The sequence below is a fragment of the Arachis ipaensis genome, chromosome B8 (genome assembly GCF_059453495.1).
Source record: "Arachis ipaensis isolate K30076 ecotype BB chromosome B8, ASM5945349v1, whole genome shotgun sequence".
Taxonomy (NCBI): domain Eukaryota; kingdom Viridiplantae; phylum Streptophyta; class Magnoliopsida; order Fabales; family Fabaceae; genus Arachis; species Arachis ipaensis.
Genome location: NC_142443.1, coordinates 60,418,742 through 60,438,537, shown reverse-complemented (window position 1 = coordinate 60,438,537; position 19,796 = coordinate 60,418,742). Strand labels below are relative to the sequence as shown.

Below are 19,796 nucleotides of genomic sequence, written 5' to 3'. Positions count from 1 at the left end.
AGTACCTCCTCTGCAGTAGGCAGATCCTCAGACCCACCCCATAGAGACTCTCGCTACCCACCCTTCCAGTGATGACACCCCTTCACACCCTGCTTGAGTGAGCATCAGGGACGATGCTTCATTTTAAGTGTGGGGAGGTCGCCATCTCTGGCGTATTTTTTTTTGGTGAACCACTACAGACTCTTTCATTTTATTTTACTATTTTTCTGTATTTTTCTCTTTATTTTTATTTTCTCAGTACTTATACATTGCTATTTTCATGTATTTTTACTCTATTTCTGCATGTTGCACTTTTAGTTCTTATTTTAGCTATTTAGTTTAGTTGCAATTCTAACTTATTAGTTATAGAAATTGTGGATTAATTAGTATAGTTTACCCTTTTTAGCATAAGATAGCTTAGTTTATATTGAAAATATAAAAAGGAAGTAAACTAGAGACTTGAACATAATAGAAATATCCCACACCTTGTATATATAGCATTCCATGTTAGTTAGTTAACAACATTTCATCAAGGAGAAACACAAACTTTAAAGCCACTCAAAATAAGTTTTATATTGAGAATAATGGGAACTTTTAATTTTACTTGCATGACATACATAACTGATATATGATTTCTGAGTTAGAGAACATACAGCCTGTAAGTTTTGAGCTTAATTGTATGGTTACATTCAAACCATATTTTTTATTCCTGTGTGTTCCACCCTTCTTATTTATTCTGGTGTTCTTTACTTTGTTTTAATCTATATGTCCGATTATAGAATAGAAATACATACCAAGAGAGTGATTGAGGCCATTGTTTGATTTTAGCTCACTTATCCCAAATTAGCCTACCTTTTTTATCACCCTTGTTAGCCCCCTTGAGCCTTTAAATCCCCTCTTATTCTATAAACCACAATACTAGCCTTAAGCAGAAAAACAAAATAAAAAAAATCCCAAGTTGAATCCTTGGTTAGCTTAAGATAGAAAGTGTGTAATTATTTAAGTGTGGGAAACCTATTGGGGACATGGATGATAAAAACAAAAGGTAGAAAGTTGAAAGGAATAAAATAATTCAAAATAAAAATTTTTGGGAAGCATGCTCATGTGAAATCAAAATAATTGAATCACCATGTGCATTAAAAAAAATATATTTATTTTTCAGTATTTGAATAAAGGGGATACAAAAGAATTCCCCAAATGCAAAATAAAGTAATGCACATGGGACAAAATTAAAACTAATACATGAGCATGTAACATCAAAAGTGGAAAAATATGGGCAAAATAGGTAAAGAAGCTTTACTTTACAAAGTATGTATGTTAGGTGAGATCTTAGACTAATCAAGCATTTGCTTAATTAGCTCACTTAGCCTTATACATATACCCTTGCCTTTACCTTGGCCCCATTACAACCTTAATTAAAGACCTCATGATTTTTGGTATGTCTATATTCTATAATTGTTGATTGGTTAGATGAAGAACAAAGTTGTAAAAAGAAAGGATAAAAAGAAGAATAGAGTGATTAACCCAATAAACACTGAGTGACTAGAGATTAAACACAAAATCCAGTGAGGGATCAATAGCTCATTAACATATATCTCTGCTTGAATTATTAATTGTCTTGCAAGTTTATAAAATGTTTTTCTCTCCCATCTCAATTGTAAAAGTGCTTTATCATTATCTAAGGTTTGGCTATATATATGTGATTCCTTGAGAATGTGAATTAATTCAACTACATGTAAGCTTTATATACAAGTAAATAACAATTAAGAATTGCATGATGCATGTAGGTAGTTGCATTTAGAATAGATTGCATTGCATGAGATTCCACCACTTTAACCTTACCTTACTCTTTATCTTGGACTTAGCATGAGGACATGCCATTGTTTAAGTGTGGGGAGGTTGATAAACCCATATTTTATGATATATTTTGTGCTTAATTCGAGTGATTTATTCAATTCTTCACCCACTTATTCATATTAATTTCATGGTTTTACTTTCCCTTCCTTATCATGTGATGTATGTGAAAAACATGTTTCCTATGCTTAAAAATAATTATTTTGATTACCCTTTATTTCCATTCGATGCCGTGATTCGTGTGTTGAGTAGTTTCAGATCTTCTAAGGCAGGAATGACTTAAAGGATGGAAAGGAAACATACAAAATTGGAAGGAAAGCATAAAACGAAGTTTTTGAAGAAACTGGCAACGACGCGATCGCATGGACGACGCGGCCACATGCCAGCGCGAACCAACAGCGACGCGACCGCATGATTGACGCGATCGCGCGCCTTGAGCGAAACGCATATGACGCGGACGCATGACTGACGCGACCACGTGACAAGGAAAAACTCCCAATGGCGCGACCGCATGACCTACGCGGCCGCGTGACAGAGGCCACGTACCAGAAATTATAGAAAATGCTCCCAGCGATTTCTGAAGCCCTTTTTGGCCCAAATCCAAGTCCAGAAGGCATAGATCAGAGGTTATGAAGTAGGGGAATGCATCCATTCAAGGAGAGTCTCGAATTTAGTTATTATTCATGATTTAGATGTAGTTTTGAGGGAGAGGCTCTCTCCTCTCTCTTTTAGGATTTAGATTTAGGATTTTATTCGCTTTCAGGATTATCTCTTTACCAGGTTCAATATTCCTTTTTCTTATGTTCTCAATTTAATTTATGAATTCTTCTATGTTACAGATTACTCTTTTGAATTAATGTTATTTGAGGTATTTCAGTTTACAATTGTTTCTTTTATTTATATCGCTGTTGCTTTCCATCTGAAGACATTTTTATTCCAGTAGATTCACTTTTCCCATTTTGGTCTTGGTTAAGAAATCAGTAACTCAGGAGTTATCAAACTTAAACATGATTGATAATTGTTATCTTTGCTAATTGAATTGAACTTCAATAATCCCAATCTTTCCTTAGGGATTAACTAGGATTTGAGGATCTAACTAATTAGTCACTTGACTTTTCTTTACTTTAAGTAAAGACTAACTGAGTGGAATTAAGATTCAATCTTCATCATCATTGATAAGGATAACTAGGATAGGACTTCTAATTTCTCATACCTTGCCAAAAGTTTATTTTATAGTTATTTATTTACTTTACAGTCTTTTACTTAATTCAATTGCAATTTAAATTACTTGCTCCTCATCTTCAAAACCCCGATTTACAATCTCCATAACCGATAATAAGAACATACTTTCCTGCAGTTCCTTGAGAAGACGACCCGAGGTTTAAATACTTCGGTTATCAATTTATTTAGGGGTTTTTACTTGTGACAACCAAAACATTTGTACGAAGGGATTTCTGTTGGTTTAAAAACTATACCTACAACGCGACTGTTTTTATAAAATTCTTTACTGGCAAAAATCCTAACGTCAAGCTCCCAAAGCCACAACAATCAAACTATATACATATAAATCACCTCAAATCAACCTAGGGTTCCAATTAAACATAAATTCTCAAGGATTTAGTGGCTCTTTCCTTCTCCAATAGATTTACTAGCAAGAATCCAAGACTAAGCAAGGATTAGAGCAAACCTAAACATCCAAAATCACAAAAACTCATTTAATCAAAAACCCTATATACCCGAAATTTTGAGGAGAGAAACTGAGATGGATTCGAGCTTTTCTTACCAGTTTCTTATATGAGTTTTGTAGAGCTCTCAACGAGGAATGCATAGCCGCAAACGGTGCGGCGATCGGAGCTCTCTAGCTCAAGATATGAGCTTTGGAAGAAGATGATGAATAGTGCCCAAAAGGGTTTCTTCTTCCTCTCTTCAATTCAGCATGAGTGTGGGTTTGTTTAGTGTTGTGGCTGATTTAGTTCATTTAATGAGCCTTTTATATGTTGGGCTTGGGCCCAACTTGGGCCCGGTCCAACTCGTTAGCGTTTTTAGCCCGTTTGGCCCAACTTCGGGCCAAACCTTTAAAATTAACGCCCGATTTTCAATTCCTAACATTTTTCTAAGGTTTTTGACAGTTTTCACTTTTTCTCATGCGGTACCGGGTAGACTTGAACCGGTTCAATCGGTTCAACTATCGGTTCACAAATTTTTATGGCAGAAAACACATTTTTTGACTCAGAAAAACCTACTGAGTCCAAAATTACCTTTAAATCCTCAAATTCTCACTCTAACTTTTCAAAGTCTAATTAGGGCAATTAATCACTTAATTAACCGGTTGAGTAATTGCGGTTCTTACAAAGAGTGCCTGTGATAGAAGGAGGAAAATTTAGCTGGCGACGCGTACGCATGATGGTGTTTTTTTCAGCTGGTGACGCGTACGCGTGAAACTAATATTTTTGAAGACCACGCGCACGCATGATGACGCGTACGCGTGGAAGAGCACCCTTGGCGCGAGCGCTACACTTTTCTCAAGAGCGCTAAAGATGACGCGTACTCGTGGGTGACGCGTACGCGTGACAAAGGCAAAAACAGTGATGACGCGCACGCGTGGGTGACGGGTACGCGTGGGTGCAAGAGCGCTCTGCTCTCCTGAAAAGCGCTACGCCATCCTGAAGCCTCATTTTAATTCATTTTTCAATCAAAGTCCACTCTAAATTCAAGTAAGCAAGCCCACAATTATCAACCAATCAAGGCCACAAGAATCATCTAGAATAGTTAATTTTTATTTGATTGTAATTTGCTTTCAATTTCATTTCAATTTGTAATTTAGGAAATCCTATATAAACACCTTAGTTTCATTGAATTAGGCATGCTGGATTGGGGGAAGTCTTCGGACCCTCTTTGTTCACCATCATCTTCTCTTTTCTTTCTTACTTTGTAAATGTTTTAGTTATGAATTACTAACTCTTTCCATTGGGAAAGAGAGCTCTATTGCTATTTGATGGATTAATTTGTTTTTATTCTTCTTCTTCTCTTCATCTCTCTTTGATTTACTTGAAGGATTTTCGTTCTTCATGCTTAGCATTCAATTATCTTGGAAAAGAAATTGAATGCAATTGGGTTTTATGGGAACCTTGGAAGAGAAAACATAAAACCATGCTTGAAAATCCTTCTCACACTTGAGTAGATTTGGGTATGGATGGGATACGGTGACATTTAATCTCTCCATTATTTGGGTCTAGGAAAGTGTGTGGTATAATCAGGGACCATTCTTCATCTCTTCTCATGAGCAATTAGACCAAGGAATTGGCTATTGATCAAGATTTGAGAGATTTAGTCACCAAGAAATTGGAGCTCAATCAATCATGATTGCCAAGAGGTCAATAAGTTGCATGATTGAAGATGAGATGAATTCAATTAATTCGGAGAATGCAATATCTCTTGATCCCAATGTTTATTTTATCTTTCTTTCTTTTATTTACTTTATGGTTATTTACATTTTCTTTACTTTACATTTCCAGCACTTTACTTTCTTGTACTTTACTTTTACGTCATTTACTTTTCTTGCACTTTATTGCTTTCCTTTACTTTCATGCAATTTACAATTCTGTTTGCTCATCACTCCAATATGAATAGTCTAACTAGGCTAATCAATTCACTATTGTTTGCTTAATCTATTAATCTTTGTGGGATCGACCTCACTCATGTGAGTTATTACTTGACGATAATTCGGTATACTTGCCGAAGGAAATTTCATTGTAGTGATATAGTGAAAATTCCCAAAGTGATCAAGTTTTTGGTGCCGTTGTCGAGGATTAATTATGATTAACAAACTACCGGTTGGTTGATTACCTAGATTAGATATTTTTTATTTTTGTTTCTATTACTTTCGTTCCTTTATTTTCTCTTTCCAATCAACTGTTTGTGTTAATAACTCACTAAGGATTCCTTGGTGACAAAAGGAAATTCTCTGTTCCTTAGTGATTGTGTTATTAACACATAACAGTTTCTTTATTTGCTTAGCTTTCTTTCAAATAAATTGAGATGAGATTGCATAAGATAAGTTTGGTGTTGCCTTACAACAATTTGTTTCTAATTCTTCACTGGATACTTGCATCAATACCAAGTGAAAGTGTCACACTAAGTTTAGTGTGCCACTTATCTTTTATGCAATATATCACGCACACCCTCTTATTTTTGCAATCACAATGTCTCTGTTTCTTGTGCCTTTATTGTATCTTTAATTTTTCCTTGCCTAGACATATGTACTACTAACACTCCATTGTTTAAGACATTCATGACCCATCATAAACCCCATCACCACTGTTTTATTTGTTTCTTGAAGCAATCATTCTAAGTTGGTGTGGAAAGGAGAAGAATAGGAGAAAAATGACAACAACAACAATGAAGATGAACTACAAGGTGGTAAAGTTCCTTTTCTTCTTATTTGTTCTCTTTATATTAAATTGCATGATTGTCTTCTATTTTCTTTGTATGCATGTGTGTTGTGAATAAGCATAGCTTGATTGCTGAATTGTAACATGTGCTATGACATTATGACTACCATCTTGAGTTTTGTGAGTTCAAAAGCAATTAAGTATCATGATCATAAGCAAATAAGGGAATTAAAGAAGAACCTAGCATGAGCTTATAAGTATTGGGAAGCTAGCATGACTATTGTTACTCAATTGCAGTTGAATTTGTTTAATTGAAGTTTTCATCTAGACATTTTATGAAATTTTTGAAATCATGAAAACCTTGAAGAAGAAAATGCAAATAAGGTAAGAAAAAGAAAACAGAAAGAATGAGAAAGATAAAGGCTCTGAGTACCAATGACAATTCATTTGTTAAGTACTTGTGGTATTTATGTATCAAGTAGAAAGCTTGAAAATAAAACACTTAGAGTCAAGGCTAGGCTCAAGTGCAAAAGCACTCCCTCAAAGCTCAAGGCTCTGAGCATCAATGATTAAAGAGTAAAGAAAAGAAACAATTGAGTTAAAAGAGTCCTCTAATTAAATGCTTGTGGTGCTTATATATCAAGTGGTAATAATTGACAACAAAGAATTTAGAGTTGTAGCTTTCAACAAATGTGCAAAGCACCCAAGAAGTTAAGCTAAGAAAAGAATTAAAAGCTTGCTTCAAGGAAGGAACATAAAGAAAAAGATTTCATAAAATGAGCTAGATAGAAGCATCAATCATTTGAATCTCTTTTGTGATTGTAGTATGCATAAGAAACTAGCCAACCATGAACATAAAAATTGCTACTCTTCTCACCTTGGATTGTCAAACTTTATTGCATGATTCTTTATTTGCTTGAGGACAAGTAAAGTTTAAGTTTAGTGTTGTGATGACTGCGCATCATGTTATGTTTTTCTATGCTTTTTCACCTTTAATTTTCATTAATCATGCTTAATTATTGAGTGTTTTGTGCTTAAATCATAGATTACTTTCATCCCTTTGATTTTTATCTATTTTGTAGAAAATGGTGGAAAAAGAAGTAAAAAGCACAAAAGAAGCATGAAAGAAAAAAGAGTTTAAAGGCTAAACAGAGGAGAGCGCCTTTGGTGCAACACTTTTCCTAAAAAGCGTCCCTCATAGAAAGAAGAGCGCTGTTGGAGCTCCATTCTTAACCAAGAGCGCCTGCGATAGAAGGAGGAAAATTTAGCTGGCGACCCATACGCGTGAGTGACGCGTACGCGTGATGGTGTTTTTTTCAGCTGGTGACGCGTACGCATGGATGACGCGAACGCATGAAACTGATACTTTTGAAGACCACGCGCTGATGCCAGGGCATCTTAGGCTAGTTTCACTAGCCTTTTTCTTTGTTTTTAATAGGTTTTATACACTTTCTTGAGTTATAAGTAAGCAATTTGGGTAGAAATGCCTGCATACCTAGATTCATCCAACTATGGTTAATTTGATGCAATTTCATGAGAATTATGCTATAATTACTTATGCGCCAAGAATGATGAAAATTCTCATAACTTTAGCAAGACTTTGATGCATGTATTGGTTGATGACAGGTGAAGGAAGACATGGAAAGAAGTTGAAGAAGGAGCATGGAAAAGATGATGAGGAAGTAGCGTTGGTGGCCAAGTTGGACCACCAACGTTGGCTCAAACGTTGGAAGAGAGGCAGAGCAATTCTCTGCATGGTGTGCTGGTGTTCACGTTTGAGGGAGCGTTGGACATCCAACGTTACCACCAACGTTGTGATAAAAAATTCAATTCTGGAGCTGAATGATATTTTAGCGACGCGTACGCGTGAAAGAGCAAAATTTCTTAATCCACGCGCAAGCGTGAGTCACGCGCACGCGTGGAATGAAAAAATTGACCATCTACGCGTACACATGGGTCACGCGTACGTGTGGTTCACGCGTACGCGTCACCAAGTGAACGTTGGAGGTCCAACGTTACCTCAAACGCTGCCTCCAACGTCCGTGATGAGGAGCCCAGAATTTGGAGTTGAGAAACTTGAATCGACGCATACGCGTCAATGACGCATATGCGTGGATGGGAAAAAAGGGCAATGCATACGTAAGCGTGGTGTACGCGTATGCGTGAATAAGCAAAATCACAGACTTCACGCTTACGCGTGATGCACGCATACGCGTGGGTAAGCAGAACGTTAGCCCTCCAACGTTGAGTCAAACGCCAATGACAGCAAAGTTATCTGGTTTTTTCGAAAGGCGTTTGATTCAACGTTGGCCATCAAACGTTGACTCCAACGTGAAGCATCAGAATTGGCAATTCAAACAGATCTCTTCTCAACAGCAATGGAAACCAAATAGAGCCATTTTCAACCCAATTCCATCAAGGCCAAAAGCCCAATTCAGAGATTAAAGATCAATGGAAGAAAGTGTATAAATAGCTTAGAATTTAAGTTAGGAACAACTTTGGCTTCACTTTTTACTTTTTACCAGATTTAGTTTTCTGCAATTTCCTTTGAATTAAGCAATGTATCTTGCAATTTCAATTTCCGTTTTGAGAGCTATGAACAACTAAACCCCTTTCAATGGGTTAGGGAGCTCTATTATAATTCAAGGGATCAATTTTAGTTTTCATCTTCTTCTTTCTTTTCTCTTGATTTTTGTAGAAAGCTTTTGGTCTTAATTCAATTGGATAGTTATCTTGGGAGAGAAGCTATCCATAATTGGAATTCTTCGGATCCTTGAGAGAGGGATGAAGAATTCATGCTAGAATTACTTTTTCACATTGGATTAGATTGGGGGTTGGATGGATATAGTGACATGTAATCCTACCAATACTTTGATCTATGAATTTGTGTGGTATAGTCAGTGACCGAACTTCAACTCTTCCCATGAGCAATTAAATCAAGACATTGGACAATTGTTCATGCTTAGAGAGATCGGTGAGCCAAGACATTGGGATCCAACCATCTAAGATTGCCAAGCAATCTCAATGAATGCATTGATTGAGGAAAAGATGAAAATGATTTGATTCGGAGAGTTCAATATCTCCCAAAACCCAATGAATCCCCTATCTCTAATCTACCCATTCTTTTATATTCTGCTTCTTTAATTTCATGCTTAATCCTCATTCCCATTTAATTTCTTGCAATTTAAGCGTCTGTCCTTTAATTTCCAGTAATTTAATTTCTGTCATTTAATTTCTTGCAATTTAAGTTTTCTGCTAATTTTACTTTCTGCAATCCCAATTCATTTTTGATTTCGCTCAACTAGAACAATTCTCCAATTAACATTGATCAACCAACCAATCCTTGTGGGATTCGACCTCACTCTATAGTGAGTTTTTACTTGACAACAATCTGGTACACTTGCCGGTAGGAAATTGTTGAGAGACAGTTTTCGGGTGAATCAAGTTAATGGCGCCGTTGCCGGGGATTGGTTTTGTATTGACAATTACTAAATTGGAGGAGAACTAGATTGAGCATTTTTCTTTTCTTTTGTTACTTGAATTCCAATTTCTTCTATTACATTTAATTTTTGCAATTTTTAGTTGTTTTTCTTTAATTTTACCTTACTGCTTTACTTTCCAGCAAACTAACTCACTAACTCATTAATAGCCTCAATTGCTCTAACCACACTTTTTCATTAATTGTGAACTCTTCACTTGCTGGTTGCTTCTTGTTGTGCTATTTGTATGACAGGTAAAAGAGAGGTTTCAACCTCCTTTGATAGTAAACCGGAAAGAACCTTCCTGAGATTAAGGAGGGAAGCAAGAGGAAAGAGGGCTGTTGGTGCAAAAGAAGAGGAGGAAGATTTGGATATAACCATGGAGGATGATATGAAAAACCATTATGAAGGAGAGGTGAATAACCATGCCAGAAGAGGTGGAGCCAACCCTGCTGGACAAGAGAGGAGAGTTCTGGGATCATACATCAATCCAAAGCCAGGAAATTATGGTAGTAGCATTCAAAAGCCAACTATCCATGCTAATAATTTCGAATTGAAGCCTCAGCTCATAACTCTTGTGCAAAATAACTGTTCTTTTGGAGGAAGTGCCCAAGAGGATCCTAATGAACATCTCACTAAATTCTAAAGGATATGTGACACAGTTAAATCTAATGGTGTTCATCCTGACACCTATAGATTGCTACTGTTTCCATTTTCTTTGAGGGACAAAGCATCAAAATGGCTGGAATCATTCCCTAAGGAAAGCTTGACCACTTGGGAAGATGTGGTGAATAGATTCTTAACAAGGTTCTACCCTCTACAAAAAGTAAATAGGCTGAGAAATGAAGTGCAGACATTCAGACAGCAGGATGGTAAAACAATTTATGAAGCCTAGGAGAGATTCAAAGATTTGACAAGGAAATGCCCCCTTGACATGTTTAATGAGTGGGTGCAAATTCATATCTTCTATGAAGGGCTGAATCATGAATCAAAGAAAGTTGTAGACCACTCATCTGGAGGTTCCCTAAACAAGAAGAAGACTATTGAAGAAGCCATTGATGTTATAGAGACAGTGGCTGACAATGAGTATTTTTATGCCTCAGATAGAAGCAACAACAGGGGAGTCTTGGAATTAAACCAAATGGATGCAATCCTGACCCAGAACAAGATGATCACCAAGCAACTGGCTGAATTGACCAAGCAAATGGAGAAAAATTAGGCTACAACTATCCACACTCAACCATCACCTCAAGAAGAGTTGGACACAGAAGAAGGAGTTAACTGGGAGGAAGCTAATTACCTTGGAAATTCATCTAGGCAAGCTAATGATCCATATTCTAAAACCTATAACTCTGGTTGGAGAAACCACCCAAAATTTGGATGGAGAAACTAACAAAACCAAGGCCAAGACCACAGACCACACAATCCAACCCAGTATAACAACTCTACTCACCAAAACTCCAACCAAAAATCATACCAGACCACACAAAACTCTTACTCACAGCCACCTTACCAAAACCACCATGACCACTCTCAACACCTCAATTCCAACCAACCATCACCACATGATGATGATAGAATGGCCAAGATGGAAGCTATGCTTGCAAACCTTTGCAAAGAGTTTGAAGACATAAAAAAATTTAAGGAAGAAGTGAGAGGGAGTATGAAAATCCGAGGAGAGGTTCTTAAGAATCTCGAGTCACAGGTGGGATACCTATCTCAACAAATCCCCAAATTCACTAATAGCTTCCCAAGTGACACTGAGAATAATCCAAGAAGAGGAACACAAAATGTGAAGTGGGAAGAATGTAAAGCAATAAGTGATGCACGGAAAAATTGTCTCTCAACAAATCTCCCTTCGGCAAGTGTACCGAAGTTGTCGTCAAGTAAAAACTCACAATAGAGTGAGATCGAATCCCACAAGGATTGATTGATCAAGCAACTTTAATTAGAAGAATGTTCTAGTTGAGCGAATCCAGAATTTGGGTTGAGAGTTGCAGAGAATAAAATGGCGGGAATGTAAATAACAGAAAAGTAAATGCTAGAATTAAAGGACTGGAAGTAAATGACTGAAAATAAATTGCAGAATTGTAAATGGGAATGGGGGATTCGCTCATAAAAGTAAATGGCAGAAATTAAAGAGAATGGGTAAGATCAGAGATGGGGAGTTCATTGGGCTTAGGAGATGTTGCAATTTTTCGGATCAAGTTCATTTTCATCTCTTCCTCAATCAATGCACTCATTGATCTCCTTGGCAATCTTAAGTGATTGAATTACAATTTCTTGCAATTCAATCTCTCAAATCTTGATCAATAGCCAATTCCTTGGTCAATTGCTCATGATAAGAGATGAAGTATGGTCACTGATTATACCACATGCATTTCCCAAATCAAGTATTGAGAGGGTTATAGTTACATACCCATCTAAACCCAATTTGGTCTAGCATGAGAAAGCATTTCTAGCTTGATCTCTTCATTCCTCTTTCAAGGTTCAAAAGAGATCCAAGTTTGAATAGCTTCTCTTCCAAGATAACTACTCAATTGGATGAAGATCGAAAGCTTTCAAGTAAAATCAAGAGGAAAGATAGAAGAAGAATAATGAAAATTAGTATTGATCCATCAAATTACAACAGAGCTCCCTAACCCAATGAAAGGGGTTTAGTTGTTCATAGCTCTTGAAAATGAAAAAAAAGATGGAGAATACATCATAAAACTAGAAATTGCAAAGAAAGTAAAATACAGAGAGTAGTTCTCTTTTTCCCCAGCCTCCAGAACTTCTTCTCAATTCAAAGTTACTCCTATATATACTACTCTTCTCAGCTTCTAGTGTGATTCTTCAAGTCTTGGGCCTTTGGATCTTGAGTTTGAAGCAGTTCCTTTCTTTATTTGGGCTTGGCTTTACTTGTAGAGAGAAAGTGCGAAGTGGGCGGAGACTTTAGTTCAGGACGTTAGGGGTGTTAATATTTAGTGAAAATATAAGTTCGAGAACGTTAGTGACACTTAACATTGTCACTAACGTTCCAATGCACACCTTTGCCTCACGTTAAAACCCACGTTAACTAGGTTAACGTGGCTTTTAACGTTGCCTTGTTAACCTTCGAGAACGTTAGTGACACTCAACATTGTCACTAACGTTCCAGTGTGCCCCTTCTTGCTTCACGTTAAAGCCCACGTTAACTAGGTTAACGTGGCCCTTGCCATCCTTCGAGAACGTTAGTAACATTCAACATTGTCACTAACGTTCCAATGTGCCCCTAAGTCTCACGTTAGAGTCCACGTTAACTAGGTTAACGTGGCTTCTAACGTGGCCATCTTTAGCCATCCCAACGTTAGTGACAATGTTGAGTGTCACTAACATTGGCTCATCCTTCATTCCTCATCGTTAGCTTCCGCGTTAACCAAGTTAACGTGGAAGTTAACGTGACTCTTGGGGGTTGTGTGGTTGCTTCAACGTTAGTGACAATGTTGAGTGTCACTAACGTTGTCGACAACTCTTCATCCCTTACGTTAGTTCCCACGTTAACCAAGTTAACGTGGTACTTTGCACCATAGGCCAACGTTAGTGACAATGTTGAGTGTCACTAACGTTGGCTTCTCTTCCCCCCTTAACGTTAGAGGCTATGTTAACTAGGTTAACGTGGCTTCTAACGTGGCCACTTATGAGTAATTGCCAACGTTAGTGACAATGTTAAGTGTCACTAACGTTGGCTCAACTTCTCTTCTCCACGTTAGAGTTCACGTTAACTTAGTTAACGTGACTCTCTAACGTGGGCATTGATGGCTTTTTTGAGAGTGTTATTGGAAATCACTTTTCTTATTAACCTTGCAAGTTACCTCCCCTTTTCTTGCTTCCTTTTGGTCCTGAAATCAAGCAATAAAGTGCATCAAAGCTCTAGTCCAAGTCATGAGTAATGCAACATAATATTTGTCACTAAACTTATGCAAAATCCTCATGAAATTATGTAAAATGCACAATGTATGCTTGAATCAAGGCATAAGTGAATATCTACCCAAAACTAGCTTATTTCCTAAAGAAATGCATGAAACTAGCCTAAAAACAGTAAAGAAAAGGTCAGTGAAACTGGCCAAGATGCCCTGGCATCACAACACCAAACTTAAAGCTTGCTTGTCCCTAAGCAAGTACTGGAACAAGAGAATGATGAATGGAATATCCAGAGGAATGAATCATTCTTGTGGAAGTTATGTTACTGATTTTATGGTGGTTTCATGCATAGCAATTTAGGTTCATTCCATTACTGGCTTTCAGACCTTTATCATGTCCTAAAACACCCACTTTGTTTATATCCCATGAGACTTTTATTCATTGATCCTTTTATTGTTATTTCAAGGGTTGTTTGTGTTATTTAGGCTAAGTGCTCTGTAAGGGGGCAACTCTTTAAGATAAGCTTTCAGCCAACACTCCCGAACCAGTTGGTTCAATGTGCTAGGTGTTGAGACACCCCTAAGGACTTACTCCCTCAAGCCTATCCCCCATACATACACACTACAGCCATTTAGTTTATTTATTTTCTTTTCTTGAGACCTTGGTGTCCAGCACCTCTTTGGATTACTAAGTGTTCTGTAGTGAAGGTTACTCTTGATAGTGGACTTTCAGCTGATAATCCCGAGTTAATTAACCAAAGTTACCAAGTGATAAGGCACCCCTAAGAGCTTATTCATCCAAGTAGATCCCTCACACAGGAGCACCACAGACACTTGCCTCAAGATTAAAACCATTGATGCCTAGCCTTATTGCTTACTATTTTTCTTTTGTTTTTCACTTCCATTGTTCTTCTTGTTATTAACTTAGTCTCATGAGTGTATCCAAAGCAAAGTATTCAGGCCAGATAATTGTCATCCCAGCCTTGTGGTTGAACCAACTTAGCTAACTTATGACTACCCCAAGGATTCATGAATGCACTTCCACAATATGAACTCTACTCTGGTCTTTTAAAAACATAATCATTCTCTTCTTCAATTTGATTTAAAATGGACAAGCTTACAAGTAAATAAGGGAATGATGCAGTGACATTTAAACCAGAAATCATGGACCTATTCAGAAGGAAAACTTAAAAGACAGAATTTTAAAAAGTTTAAACATAACATGGAAGCAGGTTCTATTTCATACAAGATCTTCCTTATTTAAAGCATAGAAAACGATGGACTAAAAAGAACTCCACCACCTTTCATTCATGTGGATGTCCATGCTCCCATCCTTGTTTGTCCTCATTTTGTCTCTCTTGAGTGCTTGTACTTCCACTTCCCTTGCCTTTTCCAAGCAGCTTCCTCCAGAAACCACTATCTTCCATCTTCTTCTTAAGTGTCTCCTTTTGCTGTTTCACTTTCCTCTCTTCTTGTTCTACAAATTCTTTTTGGACCTCATCATATGTAGGGATGGCATAGTGTAGCTGATGCATATTACTGGTCATGTAGTTCAACTCGGCTTGAGTGTTTACATAGAACTCCTCCCTATGTAGTTGCCTTCCTTCATTGAGTACACTGAACTCATTGAAAGTTTTCATTTGGGCTATCTGCCGCTGGTTGAGTTCTTGCAAGTGCTTCTCTTGAATCTCTTGCCTCTCATTCACTTGGTTGATGGCTTGAGTGAGCTGGGAGTATTGTTCCTATTGCCGCTCCATTTGTTGTTTTTTCCATGCTTCCTGTTGGCTCAGCCGGTTCAGTATTTGCTCTTGTCCTTCCATATGTCTCTGTCCCAAATCTTCAATGGCTCTTAAAAGGTGAGTCATATTCAAGTTGGCTGGGTCATGATGCTCTTCTTGTTGATATTCTTCCTGATGATATTCCTCTTGATGAGCTTCTCCCTGGGCCCTGTGCCTTCCTATATGTGGCCTTCTTAGTTGCTGAGCCGGTGTGGTATAGACCATTCGCTCGAGTGTGACTGGCCTCCCTAGGTTCACCCAGTCTGGGCTGCTGTCCTCAAATATTACCTTGGCCTTGTTGCACAAGCGGAGAATGGTGCTGGGGTACCAAAGTCTGGCACCTGAGTCAGCTTTCTCAGCTGACTCTTGAATCCCTTCGGCAATGAGCTCATGCACTTTGATTTCCCCACCTTGTACTAAGCATTCTACCATAGTGGCTCGATTGATGTTGACCTCTGAATTATTAGCAGCTGGTAGGATGGACCTTCTTACAAGCTCAAATCACCCTTTGGCTTCAGGGTGAAGGTCTCCCCTTTTTATGAATTTTGGTCTCCCATCTGAGTACCTCTCCCAGTCAGCGGCTATGACACAGATATCTGATGCTATCTTTGAGAGCTCATCCTTATCGGGGCTTCTGCTTATCCTTGCCTGATAACTCTCCTCATCAAAATGAGGTGATTTCAAGTGAAGAGCTCTTGTTATGGCACTTGGGCTGAAGTCCACCTCCCTTCCTCTCACATAGCTTTTGAAGGTTGGGGCTTTGGTCTTATCCTCTCTAACTATATTTGCATAGAATTCTTTGATGAGGTTTCCATTGATCTTCCCCTCTGGACTGGTGAGCAATTGCCACCCCCTCTGTTCGATTTTTCTCCAAATCTGTAGTGATTCATTGGCATTGATTTGGAAGATTAACTCTGGCAATATCTTTCTAGCCCTTATCCACTCAAATTCATGCTCATGAAAGGCAGTCTTGAATCTCTTGTCATCAAAAGGAGCACTCTCCATAGGTTCCTTCCTCTTTTGCCTCTTTGAGCTTGATGATGCCATGACTTGAGTTGTTGTTTGAGGGGGTTTGAGGCTTCGGATAGATGAAGAGTGGGTTGGTTAAAGCAATGTGTGATGAAGGGTTTAGTGTGCCAATAGAAGTGTGGAGAGTGGGGATTTGAATGTGAGGAGTGAGCATGCACTAAGGTTCACTTATATAAGAAAATCATGAGTGAATGAAGGGTGTGGATTGCATGAATGTTTACTAGATGGACGGATGGGGTTGTTTATGAAGGAAAGACAAGGATCATCACTTAATGAGAGTGATTGGTTCAGTCTTCAAGGGTCTTCTTTCTCCAATGTTGCATGGCAGCGTTTCCCCATGCGTTCCCTCTTGAGACATGTGTGTAGTGCTCTTCATTAAGTGGCAAAATCTCCCCCATTTAATTGTCCAATCAATCCCTTTTTATGCTTCTTTTCCTTTCCTATAAAGATTCGAAATAAGGAAATTAATATCATAAAAAAAAAATTTAAACTCTACGGCTAGAATAAAATGAAAGAAAGGATTTGATTGTTTATTTATGAATTCCAACTAACTAACTAACTATTGGTGGGTCCTTATATGCATTTTGGTGGCACCATGAGGTGACACCAAACTTAGTTTGGATCACTGTGATGGAGGTTTTGTGTTTAAAGCTCCCAAGACTAGCATGCCTCTTGGTTTGCTTTGAACACCAAACTTGTTCTTCACTATATTCTGCATAAGAAGATTTTCACCAATTGTTTGTCAAGTTTGGATTGAAGCTCATAAACATTGATTTATTCATTATTAAAAAAAAATATATAAAACATGGGTTGCCTCCCATGAAGCGCTTTTTTAGCGTCACTAGCTTGACGTTTTTTCCTTTATCAGGGTGGTTGGTAGTGCTTAAAGTCCTCCCCTCTTGCTGTGGACTTATATCCATTGGTTGGATCAATGATCTCCACATGTTCCAGGGAAAGAACTCTGTTAGTGAAGACCTTGGGTAACTGAGACGGTACAGTAGGAAGATTAGGAGGAATATCTGGGAAGTAAGCTGAGACAACTCTATCCCCTGGAGAGAAGTCTTCTGTAGGGATCTTCTTGTTCCTCCACCTTCTTGGTACCTTCTTCTTTGTTTCTTTTGAGGTTGCCTTCCCCTTGGTGACCTCTTTTTCTAAAGGAGTTGTGGTGCTGTCTTCACCTGCCTCTAGAGGTTTAGGTCCCTCTAACTTTTTCTTGAGCTGTGGCAATTGCTGTTTTCCTTGTTTATCTATTAAGGGGATCTCAGAATGAACTGGCTATGCTTCAGTGCTTGTTTCCTCCTTCAGTGTCTCATTATCATTTCTGCTTAGTCCCTTGTCCTCTTGATCTGTTTCTTGTGAGAGTTTGAAAACATTGAAGCTGAGTCGTTCATCATGGATTCTCAATATTAGCTCCCCTTTCTCTACATCGATAAGTGCTCTGGCTGTAGCTAGAAATGGTCTTCCCAATATGATTGGGTGAGTGTGACTTTCTTCCATGTCCAGAATGATAAAGTCTGTTGGGAGAAAGTACTTCCCAACCTTTAGCAACACATTTTCCACCACTCCTATTGCTTGCTTTTGAGTTTTGTCAGCCAGTCTGATAATGACATCTGTGGGCATTATCTCATTGATCTGCAGCCTCTTCACCAGGGATAAGGGCAGTAAGTTGATGCTGGCCCCTAAATCACATAGTGCTCTGTCGAACATATTTTCACCTATGGCACAAGGGATATGAAAACTTCCTAGGTCTCTTCTTTTTGTAGGCAACTCAGGTTGAATAAGGGCACTACATTCCTTGTTCATCACTATAGTCTGCCCTCCCTTGAGTGAGTTTTTCCTGGGAAGAAGTTCCTTCATATACTTGATGAATGCAGGCATTTGTTGAATTGCCTTGATGAATGGTATGTTCACATGCAGAGATGCAAACAAGTCTAGGAACCTTGAGTATATTCTTTTTCCCACAGCACCATTGGGCAGTTGAGGGAATGGCGCATAGAGCTTCAGCAGCTCTTGTTGTGAGATTTCTGGTTCTTTGTGATCTCTATCCTCCTCCTTTGTTGAGTTGTCTTCAGGTTGTTTGCACATTTTGCCTTGCTTGTCTTCAATCTCTTGATCACTTGTAGTGACCATTTTGCAATCTTCCCATCTTACTTTCTTTGCTTCTCCCTTGGGGTTTTTCTCCGTGTCACTTGGGAAGCTATCAGTAGGTTTGGGAATCTTCTCAACTAAATATCCCACCTGGAATTCCAGCTTCCTAATGGTCTCTCCCTGGTTCTTAATATTGGCTCGCACCTCCTCTTTGAACACCTTATTTTCTTGAATCTCTTGGCATATTCCTTCAAGTAAGGCTTCAATCTTAGAGAGCTTGTCATCAATTGATGAGTGGTTCGGAGCAGATGTGCTGTTTTGGTTTTGATAAGTGTGTGGAGAAGTGTTGTTGTGGGGGTGTTGAGATGTCCTCTGGGTGAATTGCTGGTGAACTGCATTGTTGTTGGAGTTGTAACGTCTCTGGTCTTGGTTTTGATCTTGCTCACTTCTCCACCCAAAGTTTGGGTGGTTTTTCCATCCAGGGTTGTAAGTCTTGGAGTATGGATCATAGTTTTTCCTTGGTGAATTCCCAATGTAGTTGGCTTGCTCCTGACTCCCCTCTGCTTCTTCATTCACTCCTTCTTGGATTGTTGATGAAGATGAGATTGCTGTTACTTGGTTCCTCTCCATCTTCTTGGTGAGGTCAGCCAGCTGCAGGGTAATGAGCTTGTTTTGGGCCAACAGAGCATCTACATTATTTAGCTCTATCACTCCTCTTGTGTTCCCTCTTTCGGAAGCATAGAAGTAGTCATTTTCTGCTACTGTTTCAATAACATCTATGGCTTCCTCAATGGTCTTCTTCTTGTTCAAGGATCCTCCAGATGAATGGTCTACGGCCTTCTTTGACTCATAAGAGAGCCCTTCATAGAAAATGTGCAGCTGCACCCATTCGTTGAACATGTCAGGTGGACACCTCCTTGTTAAGTCCTTGAACCTCTCCCATGCTTCATACAGAGTCTCACCATCTTGTTGCCAGAAAGTTTGAACCTCAGCTCTCAGCCTATTGATTCGTTGAGGAGGGTAGAATCTTGCTAAGAATTTGTTCACCACATCCTCCCAAGTTGTCAAGCTCTCCCTTGGGAAGGATTCCAGCCACTTGGCTGCCTTGTCCCTGAGTGAGAAAGGAAATAAGAGCAGTCTATAGGCGTCAGGATGAACACCATTAGATTTCACTGTGTCACATATTCTCAGGAAGGTGGTCAAATGTTGATTGGGGTCTTCTTGAACACCTCCTCCAAACGAACAGTTGTTCTGAACAAGGGTGATGAGCTGTGGTTTAAGTTCAAAGTTGTTGGCATGGATTGTTGGCTTTTGGAT

At 38.6% G+C, this 19,796-nt stretch overlaps 2 non-coding genes across 2 annotated transcripts; one reads left to right on the top strand and one right to left on the bottom strand.

The window, feature by feature from the left end:
• Positions 1-10,535: 10,535 nt before the first annotated feature.
• Positions 10,536-10,639, bottom strand: LOC148548274 (small nucleolar RNA R71). The gene has a single exon (XR_015897153.1). It is a non-coding gene; the product is annotated as a small nucleolar RNA R71 (small nucleolar RNA).
• An 8,738-nt stretch (positions 10,640-19,377) lies between these two features.
• Positions 19,378-19,481, top strand: LOC148548273 (small nucleolar RNA R71). Its single transcript, XR_015897710.1, has one exon. It is a non-coding gene; the product is annotated as a small nucleolar RNA R71 (small nucleolar RNA).
• The last annotated feature ends 315 nt before the right edge of the window (positions 19,482-19,796 follow it).